The following is a 12,500-nucleotide window of genomic DNA, read 5'->3' as shown; positions in this document are numbered from 1 at the left end:
AGATAACAGTTTATTCAAATTTCCACCACTTCAAGACGGCACTAGAACCCGGTGCACGCATTCTTCAAAGTGTTCCTGGCAAGATCTTCGAATTGGCCACTAACTTGGCTTTTATGCTGCAGGCAGAACGTTTGAATACACATGGTATTCTATGGGATATAATCGCAACTCTACAACAACTACTTCTTAATCTTTCCGGTGGTATGGCCAGGAGCCGAATATCCTGCTTTCACACATCTGGCCTTCCAGCAACTTCCCTCTCTAGCCAGGGATTGACCACAGTCTCCAGCATCTTGGCATATCCGTCTGAATTCAGCCTAAGGCCATGTTCAAGAATGTGGTGTGGCATGGCATTACCCTCACTGGATACACATATAAAATCCATCACAGTTTAGGTGAACTTGGTTTTCACATCAATGTCACGTCTTGCAACCTTCACATTGTTCATAGAGAACCGAGCTGCAACCATGACGTCGGGATTTTGATATCCGAAGCGAGTGATCTCTTCCAATATTCAGCTGGCCTCCATATAAGCTAACTTTTTCATGCTCTCCAATGCTGTTAGTTGTTTATCAACATATCGAGCTGTTCCTGAAGTAAAAGACATAAAATATCATCAAATTTAGCACAATGCCATGTATTTTGTCTTGGCTCCTCCAAGTTTTTAATTACACACACACACACACACACACACACTCACACACACACACACTCACACACACACACACATACACACACACATATATAAAGAGAGAGGGAGAGAAATGGTAAGCTTATTAATAGCTCCAGTTTTCTGAAGCTATTGCTTTTGTTGCATATATAGACAGATTGCTTGTTTATTTCTCAGGGATTTGTCAAGTGATCTAGACACATCTGATGAGAACCCAATGACATTCGAAAATTCATCATGTTTTCAATCCAGGGAGAAATAGTTAAATTTGCCGTGTTTGTATTACATCCACTCACACACCCATATATATATATATATATATATATACATATATATATATATATATATATATATATATATATATATATATATATATATATATATATATATATATATATATATATATATATATATATATATATATATATATATATATATATGAACGAATGAAATGCTACTCTTTCTCATGATTATATATACATACATACATACATAACACGAATATGTTAACTGATAATATGTATGATATGTTTTTCCATGATTTATACTACGTATATGTACATAAATATATATATATATGATGAACGAATATTCTTCTTTGCTTCGTAATGTCAATAGTCACAGTTAAATAAGGTGATTAATGAGAAAAATAAAGTCTAACTTGGCTTTCAGGAATTACTGAAGAGATGAAGTGAATGCTTCAAGATAGGTAAATCATATATCATACGTAGTATGTATAGAGTATATAGCTGGTGTTAGGTCTAAATACATTCGGAATCTAGATCACAAATGTGATAAAGAGACTGTCATATAAAAACCGACATCTTGTGTAATTTGTGAGAAGTTATAGTTTCTCAAGATGAAGAGTTATGTATGTTATCAGAAAAAGGTGGACAGGCAAAGTAGAAAACAATTAGAAACAATTTTTACGCAACCTAAATCCCCATTAAGCAAAACATAAAAATCGGAAGATCATTTTCAAAAATAAAAATCAAAAGGATAAAAGTTAGAGAAGTGCATGAATTTCATATTTTGAAAAAAACATTCGTTTATGAGAATTCAGGATAACCAAATTAGAGTTTTACTACAGTATTCAATATTGTTCACCTGCGATACTGGACAGTGATACACCTCATGTTTTCACTCTTTAGTAACGGAGATTATTCCTACAACCGAAAAATTTAACTCGTGAGTTTGCATTTTATAATATTGATATATAGGTTTGTACGTGTTTGTGTCTGTTTGTGATTACAAATGATATATCTATATATATATATATATATATATATATATATATATATATATATATATATATACACATGCATGTATGTATGCGTGCGTGTGTATGTATATAGAGAGTGTAGGGGCGCACGCTGAACTGTGTCAACCAAAGCGAAAGTAATCAATGTAAGACGTAGACCAGATTTACTTATTTAAACTGAATTTCTTCGTCTCGTAACTAAGGATCGACCCCTCTGCGATCTTCATATGACATTCAAGTCTCACCAAACGATAGCAGTGGCCCTAAATTTGAAACCCAAGACGACGAAAGTTAGTATACGAGGGGGTACTGAAAAGTTCCTGACTTTCGGTAAAAGAAAATACAGGAGGATCAGTTAATTATAATTTTATTCAACATATTCCCCTCTCAGATTCACACACTTATTGCAGCGGCCCTACAATTTTTTTTAATCCCTGTAAAAGTACGCGGAAGGTTGGGCCTTCAACCAGGCTTTTCGCGATACCCTTAGCACCAGAAACTTTTCAGCATCTCCTCGTATATATAAATATGTGCATGTGTGCACGTGTGTGTATTGTATTCAGGTGTTTATATTATATGTAGGTATGTAATAAGTATGTATCTGTGCACGTTTGTGTATGTATGCCACTATCTCTTGAATTAACATTGCTATTAGTTTTTCTTTGTCTAGACCGTGTTTCTGCCTCCACTTCTACAATTAATTCAAATCAGTTCTTATGGTAGACGGCTAATATCAGTATTCACTCTATCTTCCCAGACATTTCTATAATTCTTTGTTTTGAGTTGCAATGACTGTTTTGAGTTTACAATTATTCTGTTTCTTTGCAGGACAAATGATACGTCAAATACCGAGGAACACCAGACTAAACAGAATTAATTCGGTACAGTGCGGATGAAGTCAAGAATACTTATTCAAATTCTTTCACCTTTCCAAGTAAGAATATTCACCTATTATCCTACCGTCGTTAATAATTGCTCCCAATTTTTCTGTTAAAGCATATTTCTTGCAACGTTCTATGAGTTTCTATTCAATATATTTTTTCTCCTTGTGCGTAATTTAAAAAGTATATCATATTCTTCGGAAATCATCATCATCATCATCATCATCATCATCATCATCATCATCATCATCATCATCATTATCATTATCATTATCATTATCATTATTATTATTATTATTATTATTATTATTATTCAGTAGTTTTATTTTTATAACGTGCTTTCACTTCACTACCGAGCGCAGCTCTGTGCGCCTTGGGTATGTGCTGTGGTTTGCTGTGGTGCTCTTATGTTTACTGTATTGAAAGTGTTTTGCGTAGAATGTGTGCAGTACCCAGTAGTGCAATTTTCTGTATGTTATATATATTTGTAAGTCCTGGTGTTTTTGTTATGTATTTGTCTGAATATTTTTTTATTATACCTAAGGCACCTACTATGATAGGAATTGTTTCTGTTTTTAGATTCCACATTCGAGTTATCTCTATTTCCAGGTCTTTGTATTTTGAAAGTTTTTCCATTTCTTTTAGAGAAACGTTGTCATCTGTTGGTATTGAAACATCAATTAGAAGGCATTTTTTTCCTTCATGATCTTTGACAACTATATCTGGTCTATTTGCCTTAATTTCTCTATCTGTGTGTATTGGCATATCCCAGAGTATGGTTGCTTTCTCGTTTTCTGTGACCTTTTCTGGCGTGTGTTTATACCATCTTTTTTCTGTTGCTATTCCATAATGTTGGCATAGCTTCCAGTGTATATAGGTCCCAGCTCTGTCGTGTCTGTGAATATATTCCTTCTTAGCCAGGACTGGGCAGCCAGAGATGATATGATTTATTGTTTCTTGTCGATCTCCACATATTCTACAGTTACTTGTTATATTTCTTTTCATTATGTGTTTTTGGTAATTTCTGGTGGGGAGGCTTTGGTCTTGTGCAGCAATTAAAAATCCTTCAGTCTCTGCTTTGAGCCCTGAGCTTCTCAGCCATTGCTGGGATTTTTCTCTGTCTATTTCTTTCGCATTTAGTTTAGCCCAGTATTTACCATGTAGGGGCTTTTCTTGCCATCGTTTTATCATGGTCCGTTGCTGTTCTAGTTTTAGTTTGGATTTCATTTGTTTTATAGCTTTTGTTGTTTCTTCTTCTTCTTCTTCGTATTTGTTAGGTAGATTGATTTCTTGTTTGTATTTGTCAGCTTCCTTAAATACTGAAAACAGTTTTTTGTTTTGCTCGTGTTTTGTGGCTATTTGTATTAGTTTCCCTTGCTTCTGGAGTAGGTATTTTTGCAGTCCTATGGTGGTTATTTTATAATAGTTTTCTAGCTGTATAAGACCCCTGCCACCTTCTGTGCGTTGTATATATAGCCTTTCTATGTCAGATTTTGGGTGGTGCATCCTATATCCTGTCATTATTTTTCTTGTTTTCCTGTCTATTTTACATAGTTCGTTTAGTGTCCAGTTAAGGATGTTGTAGCTGTAGCTTATAACTGGGACAGCTAAAGTGTTGATACCCATTATCTTGTTTTTAGCATTGAGCTCTGTTTTTAGTATTGATCTAACTCGTCTATAGTACTCTTTCTTTATTTTTTCTTTCATTTGTGTATGTTGTATCCTATCTAGTTCATTGACTCCTAAATACTTATATGGTTGGCTTTCGTCTAGTTCTCTTATTTCATTGGCTTTATCTAGTGTTATATTGCTACTTTTAACTAATTTTCCTCTTTTCAGGGTTGCTTTGGCACATTTTTCTAATCCGAATTTCATTTCTATTTCCTTGGTAAAGCCGTGTACTGTCTGTAGTAGTGTTTCTAGCTCTTTGTCGTTTTTTGCATATAATTTTAGGTCATCCATATATAGAAGGTGGCTGACTGTCTGTCTGTCTTATTATTATTATTATTATTATTATTATTATTATTATAATATAATGTGGCGAGCTGGCAGAATCGTTAGCACGCCGGGCAAAATACTTAGCGGCATTTCGCTTACGTTCTGAGTTCAAATTCCGCCGAGGTCGACTTTGCCTTTCATCCTTTCGGGCTCGTTGAAATAAGTACCAGTTATCCACCAGTGGATGTACTCGACTTATCCCCTCCCCAAAAATTTCAGGCTTTTTCCTATAGTAGAAAGAATTATTATTATTATATAAGCTCTTAAATTTATTGAGAGAGTTAGAGTTGAATGATTGGTGTAACTATGATATTCTGGTCACCTGATGAGCTAGCTTCCTTTATTTGCATTGATTTGTGAATATACAGTTCTATTGTATAATGCGTAGATGCATATTAAAGAGTATCTACTAAATCATACTAATAAAGTTGACGGTTTATCTTCGAAGTTTCATTCCCTGGTAAAACTCCATGTATTTTAAACATTTTCTGATTATGCTCTATGTAAGACATAAAGATTGTTCAGCAGAGTTTCCCCCCTCAAAATTGTGCAAACCGACCTCGTTTTCGAAGTTATTTTTGTAGTAAAAAGGAGTTGTTATCCCAAAAAACATACTTTATTTGGTAGCCGAAAGATTACAGAATCTTTTGATACCTCATATGTCAAAATCAACAGATCAGTTTTCGAATCCATACGGAACATACGCACACACGCACGCACGCACACACACACACACACACACACACACACACACACACACACACACATACACGCACATTTATGTTTTATATATTAAGATATACATATGCGCAGGTGTGGCTATGTGGTAAGAAGTTTGCTTCCCAACCACATAGTTCCGGGTTCAGTCCCACTGCGTGGCACCTGTAATATAGCTTCGGGCAGGCCAAAGCTTCGTAAGTGGATCTCGTAGACGGAAACTAAGTGAAACCCGTAGTATATATATATATATATATATATATATATATATATATATATATATATATATATATATATATATATATATATATATGTATGTATGTATCTATATATATATATATATATATATATATATATATATATATATATATATATAAATATATATATATATATATATATATATATATATATATATATATATATATATATATATATATATATATATATATATATATATATATATACACACACATATGTGAGTGGGGTGTATTTGTGTAGGTGTTTGTCTTCCACCATAACTTGACAACCGATATTGGTGTACAGAGTAAGTACCAAACTATAAAAATATGTACTGGGTTCGATTCATTCGCCTAAAATTCTTGAAGATGGTGCCACAGCATGATCACAGTCTAATGACTGGAATAAGTGAAAGATAAAAGATATATATATATACATATATGTATATATATATACATATATAATATATATATATATATATATATATATATATATATATATATATATATATATATATATATATATATATATATATATATATATATATATAAGTTCTTTCAGTTTAAATTTCAAAGTCAAATATTTTGAAATAAGATGCTTTTTTCAAAAGCTCAAAAGAATAATACATATATTAGCTGTTCTTAAACTATTATTGTACTGCTATTGTAGTTTATCCATTAAATTTCTTTACGCTTAATCCTATTTTATTTCAATTATATTTCACACCCAGCTATACGAGAAGCAATAAAGAAAGTTGTAATCCCATAAAAACACAATTGCGTCAAATAGCATTAACTTTCATTTCGTGAAATGTTGTTCGAGATCAAAGGATCGCCGAAACGAATAGCTTGTTTAAGTATGTTATCCTTACGAAAGCTGATGGTAAGACTTATTGAACTGCGATAACGGCAGAATGCCTGCCTAAGGACAGCTTACTGAAACTACTAACTATATTTTATTATTATTATTTCATACTATTGAAAAAAGCATATGGATTTTAAGCGTTGTGGACTCATTATCATATATACAAATCTTATTAACTACACAGTAAAAGTTTATTTCCATTGTTATTTTTTATTATAAAGTGATTTTCTGTCCGTTTCTTTAATATATTTTGGAATTCTGGGGTTTTTTCTGTTGTTTTATCCGTCTCTAAACCTTTGTTCCTAAGGGTAGTCAACTTCTAATTTGAAATATATTTCTTGTTATATAAGGAGAAAAGGTTGTCTTCTTTTCTTCATATTTTCTTATTACACTTACCAGTTACCTTAAACTTGATTTTAAGCATTTTTTCTCACTGTTGTTACTTTGTAGTAATTCTCTATTTATATCCCTGTGAACAAGGTATATTCTATCTGCATCAACTTTTGAGTCACAGTTTGAGAATGTTGTTAGTTGTTTCCTGTGTTTTTTTTTTCTCTTGGCTTACCAATTCACTTTTCCCCGACATTTCGGTGTGTTGTCAGTTTCATCTACTCCTAAGCATTTGTTTTGATTCAGTGTCTGTAACCAATTCAGTGGGGGGTTTGTTTTTGATTTTGTTTTTTGTTTTTTGTTGTTGTTGTTTTTGTTAGTTCTCCTCTTCAGCTTTGGGACATTTGCTTAATTGCTTACTCATTTTCATGACTTGGTTGAAATTGTGAGCTAATTTTTGTAGGTTTTTGTAGGTTTGAGACATCCACATAGAGAAAATGGCTTACACCTCGCCCTTTATCATTTAAAGCCAATGGTTTGACAGGAACTATTTAGGTGTTCATATTGAGATGTTTTCCAGATCATTGAATACCCATATTATTGGCCAGGTGTTTTAGACATAAACGAGAACTTATTGAGTCTTTTTCTTTCGAGATGCTTGTAGGTTTTAATGGTTTTAAATCTATCGTCTGCTCTAATAGGCTAGCTTGCGATGCTTCTGAATTTTTCCATCTTCTCTTCTGATTCATTGCAGTATTTTTTTAATTTTGCTATGCGGAATTGGTGGAGCGTCCAACAATATACCTTCTAGTATGTGGTGATGTATCTTTTATCTCCTGAGCTTAAATCTCTTGAGGTCAATTTATCTTTTATACTTCTGGAGTCTTTAAAATGAACTACCTGGAGTGATTTATTCAACTGCATCCATCCCCACAAAAAAGTGTGTCCTTATGATTAGGAATTATTGTTATTGTCATTATAATCAATATTGCACTCTGAAGTTATTGTTTTCACAAGATACTGTTGTCCTGTAAACATTTCGTATTTTAATAGATATTAGAGCATGGCAATGTATTTAATGACCTAGGATATTAAACAACGCTGTTTTGCATGATTTTCTGCCATATGGTGTAGGCTCTCATTAGAATTAGTGAGTAAGGGAGAAAATCTCAAAACAAAGACATACTACGTAGCAACACTGAGAGCAAATATGTGCTTGGAATCTTCTGCATCGTTAAGCTACTCACTACTACTGCCACAATTTACACTTGTTTGCCCTGTTATTTAAAGGGTGAAACAGTTGCAGGTCCTTGAAAGAATGTGTTGCTAAAAACTTGCAAAAGCTAGTAACGCTTATAAAACACGCTTACACCTGCTTCCATAACTATGTACACCCACATATTCAAATGGATACCTGGAGGATGGCAGTTAAAGAACTATGAAAGGTATTCATCATGGCTAGCAATCGACAGCAAAAGAAATATGAATGAATATGTTTCGTTACATTGCAATTGAATTAGTTATCTTTCTAAGAAATTTGTCTGTCTATAGCTTATCAAGATGATTTGTTATAATAGCGAGGGATTTTGAAGTCTTCCATATAAAGTATATGCTGCTTCCCCGTGAAAATGACACTCATTCTAACATTGTGTTGAAGAGAGAGAGACACGGCAGCATTTTGATCTCGTGTAATTTTTTTTCTTTTTTAGCTACCAGCAACTGTAAAGATAAACACTAGCTTTGTTTTGGTTCAAAAAGTTGGCTGAGATTATTAAAGAAAATAATTGCATTTTTATATATTTGTATATATAGATATATTTTTTTTTTTTCTTAAAGTAAATTTGTTTATATTGAAATACTTCTAAAGAAAATTTTATTAGTATTTCAAATAATTTTACAATAAAACTTTTAGAAATAATGATTTATGACATAAACATAACGTGAAATGCTTGTGGGGAGGATATAGTTAAATAACATTGCCCCGATACTTCAGTGGTAATATTTCACTGATAATACAAGGATGAAAGACAAAATTGAACCTATGTTCAAAACAATGAATATGAAGAAACATAACTAAACCTAGCAGAGCATCTGGTGCACCGCTCTGTCAATTCTATCTGCGAAAAATTTATGTTAAATATAATTACAAAATGTTAGAAAAGTCTATGTTAAAAATAATTGCAAAATATTAGAAAAATTTATGTAAAAAATAATTACAAAATATTAGAAAAATTTATGTTTAAAATAATTTTGAAATATTAGAAAAATTTATGTTAGAAATAATTTTATAATATAGAAAATAAATAAAATTGTTTACCACCTTGACACATTTTAAAATCTGCTGCAGTATGCAGCTGTACTTAGAAATAAACATATGAAGGAAATCATATATTCTCTGGCATTCCAAGTAAAACAGCTGTCTTAGACTTATATGTATGTGTTATTGACTCTTCGTGTGGATAACCAAGTATCTATGATTTGCGTGTATTTCTGTAATTAAAGTATACAACATGTAGAATCTGAGTCATCTAATAAATCTTATATTCGCTGATTGAGTTGCTGCTTTCCAGTGATTACAAGTTATCGGATATCGCTTCTAAGTAAAATGCTACTACAAGAGACTGTAAATATAGCATAGAAAAGTATAAGATTGGAAAGATTCTTTAAGATGTTTTGTATGTAAACATTTCTCTTGTGAATTCAGAGAAACAGTCTGCAGTGACGCTAGTAAGAGAAAATAAAATTTGTAAATTGGAATGAGCAGAGAAACGAATATAGGGAGATGTTATTTATTCTTTTTTTTTTGTCATCAATTTCCTTCATATCTGACGAAACTTTACTTATCGATAGGTATTCAATAATGCTTTTTACCTCTTCCTTATCGGATGCTCAAGTCGGTTATCTGTCTTTTCATAATGACAGATATCCAACAATCGCTTATCCACCCTATTGACTCCTAATGAGATACCGTTCGCCTCCTGATCACACTCACAAGAAGAGTACAAAACCATAAGCCACTGAAGCACATTTTTAATTTGATAGTGCTACCACTGGTTACAACGGGTTCGCAAAAGAAATAGTTCTAAAAACATTTGTAACAGTTATTCCTACCCTATTAGATGCACTTAGTTGTTAATGCTTTTCTTTTCTCGGTCACTCGTACAATGCAAAGCCAGTGACTGGGTACGAACAGTGAAACTCTTAACTGGTTATCTTACACTCTATTAATTCAGTTGTTTGAACTTATTTTAAAACGAGCAATACTCTAAAGATATTCTTCGTAAAATAGCTTACATGTACTGGATATTCTTATTTCCATCAAATATCTCTACAATTATATTCTGTTCGCTGTTGCCCCCATTTTAGTTTTAGTTGAAGTATCAACTGGGAAAGAATGGAATCAATAATGGCAACAGTTGTTGTAACATCTGTAAATTCCCACTTTATATTTACAGCAAATTTAGTTGGATAAATTTTATCGTGAGGCCAATGTTTCTCTAACATTCACCATGTTTAGTATCAGTGAAAGATTTCCTTTCACTATTTACATTTGTTCATAAGTTTTTTCTTCTCTTTCTCTTTCACACGCTCACTTTCTCTCTCTCACTCTCTCTCTCTCCCTTTCTGGCGTGCTCTCTCTCTCTCTCTCTCTCTTCCTCTGATTCTCCTTCTGTTTGATTTCTGCTATGTTCCTCTCTCATTCACTTTGTAGTTATATATATATATATATATATATATATATATATATATATATATATGATGTCTGTGTGTGCACACAACATAAAAATTCTCTTGCATGGAAACGTTAACAACTCCCTATATATGCACACATGCAAATACATTCATATACAAGCAGACAAATGCACAAACACACACTCGCACAAACACAGGTATGTATATATCTGTGTCTCTGTCCCTCTTTCTCTCTCTCTCTCTCTCTCTATATATATATATATATGTGTGTGTGTGTGTGTGTGTGTGTGTGTGTGTGTGTGTGTGTGTGTGTGTGTGTGTGTGTGTGTGTGTGTATGTGTGTGTGTGTGTGTGTGTGTGTGTGTGTGTATACATACATATACATATAATACACATATATATATATTATACAGGTGTAAACATGTATATATAAATATATGTATGCTAACGTATGTGTGTATATATTTATGTGTGTGAGGGCGGGTGTGTATATAGATAGATAGATTGATAGATAGATCTACACACGTGTGTGTGTGTGTGAGTGTGTGGAGAGAGAGAGAGAGAGAGAGAGAGAGAGAGAGAGAGAGAGAGAGAGAGAGAGAGAGGAAGAGAGCGATTGGCAAACTTCCATATTTCCATAAGCATATATATCCTATGGAATCGATAGTAATTGCTGATATGCGGCTTCCTCTTGTAAGTACTTAAGTCAGTTAAATGGAAATGGAAATTGGAAACAAGGGTTGTGGGAGACCATATCTTACGAAATACAATATGGACAATATCCTATATACGCTGGAGCTGACGGTGTGGGTGAATAAGCTAAACCAACTGATTCATGACATCGAGTTGGTTTCTATGCTGCTCTCCCAACGGAGTCTAATTTCAACAGCTCTATCTGTAATCAAAAGAATAAGTACCAGTAATTTGTGATCACAACAAACAACAGAAATATGTGATATCAATGGTTTTGTCTTTCAGAGTATAAATATATGTTTTAGGTTTACATGTTCCCTACGTTCTCATCGTCATCGGATGTATTATTCTTAGGAATATACAACACATAATACAAAACTGAATTCTATATCGGGACCTGTATTTCTAATATTAGGTAGTGACGCATATACCCATTAAGCTACAAACACTTGTAAATTAATTATGCATGCAGCATTTTCAGTTATTTATAGGTATCGTTCAGTAAAAAAAAAAGTAATAATGAGCTGAAGTCAGCGTTGTGTTTGTTGTTATATGTACTACTATTTTAATTTATCCAAGTTCCCCCGGTGATTCTCAACTGATTATGTAAATTTTATTCCATAGCAGTATGTGATTTACTTTCTTTCACAATATTTATTCAGCTGTTTCTAACTTGGATGATTCTTCTTTTATTTATAAAAGTTTTTGATATTCCTGTATTCTCAGCTTTAGATGTCTTCAGTTTCTTCTTTATGGGTCCCTCCACAAATTCGTAGGATGTTATAGATGCAGTCCATGTGTTCTAAACATTCTTGGATTGGTTTGACTTTGGCGTGAAACCTGCTTGAGTTGATGATACTCTCTGATACTGTTCTTGTGTAAAATCCTTTACAAATTCTCTGAATTTTCTGAGACAAGTACTTGCACTAAGGTAAAAACAGAATAAAGTTTAGTTTTAAGCTCTACTTTGTGTTCGAGATTAACTGTGTTTCTTACCTGTAATTCAGAAATATATTCTTCATACGACACTTTCCTTCTATGTAAGCTGATCCATTGGTGCAGGTCATTTTTTGCACGATATCGCAGGTGCCAGGTAACTCCTTTCTTTACATTGTATGGATGATGGGGCTCATTGTTTTAAAAAGGGTACAGAGGT

General features: G+C 32.9%; 1 protein-coding gene across 6 annotated transcripts in view; it reads left to right on the top strand.

Moving 5' to 3' along the window:
* LOC106877850 (FMRFamide receptor) overlaps positions 1 to 12,500 on the top strand; it is a 171,332-nt gene that overhangs the window by 131,832 nt on the left and 27,000 nt on the right. For all 6 annotated transcript variants that reach the window (XM_089351775.1, XM_014926882.3, XM_014926883.3 and 3 more), the window contains one exon: positions 2,760 to 2,865. The gene's annotated coding sequence lies outside the window, so the exon portion shown is untranslated. The remainder of the gene's footprint in view (positions 1 to 2,759; positions 2,866 to 12,500) is intronic.

This window comes from Octopus bimaculoides, chromosome 1 (assembly GCF_046866305.1).
Source record: "Octopus bimaculoides isolate indiv1 chromosome 1, ASM4686630v1, whole genome shotgun sequence".
Classification (NCBI taxonomy): domain Eukaryota; kingdom Metazoa; phylum Mollusca; class Cephalopoda; order Octopoda; family Octopodidae; genus Octopus; species Octopus bimaculoides.
The sequence above is the reverse complement of the archived record's forward strand: the minus strand, read 5'-3'. Positions and strand labels throughout refer to the sequence as shown.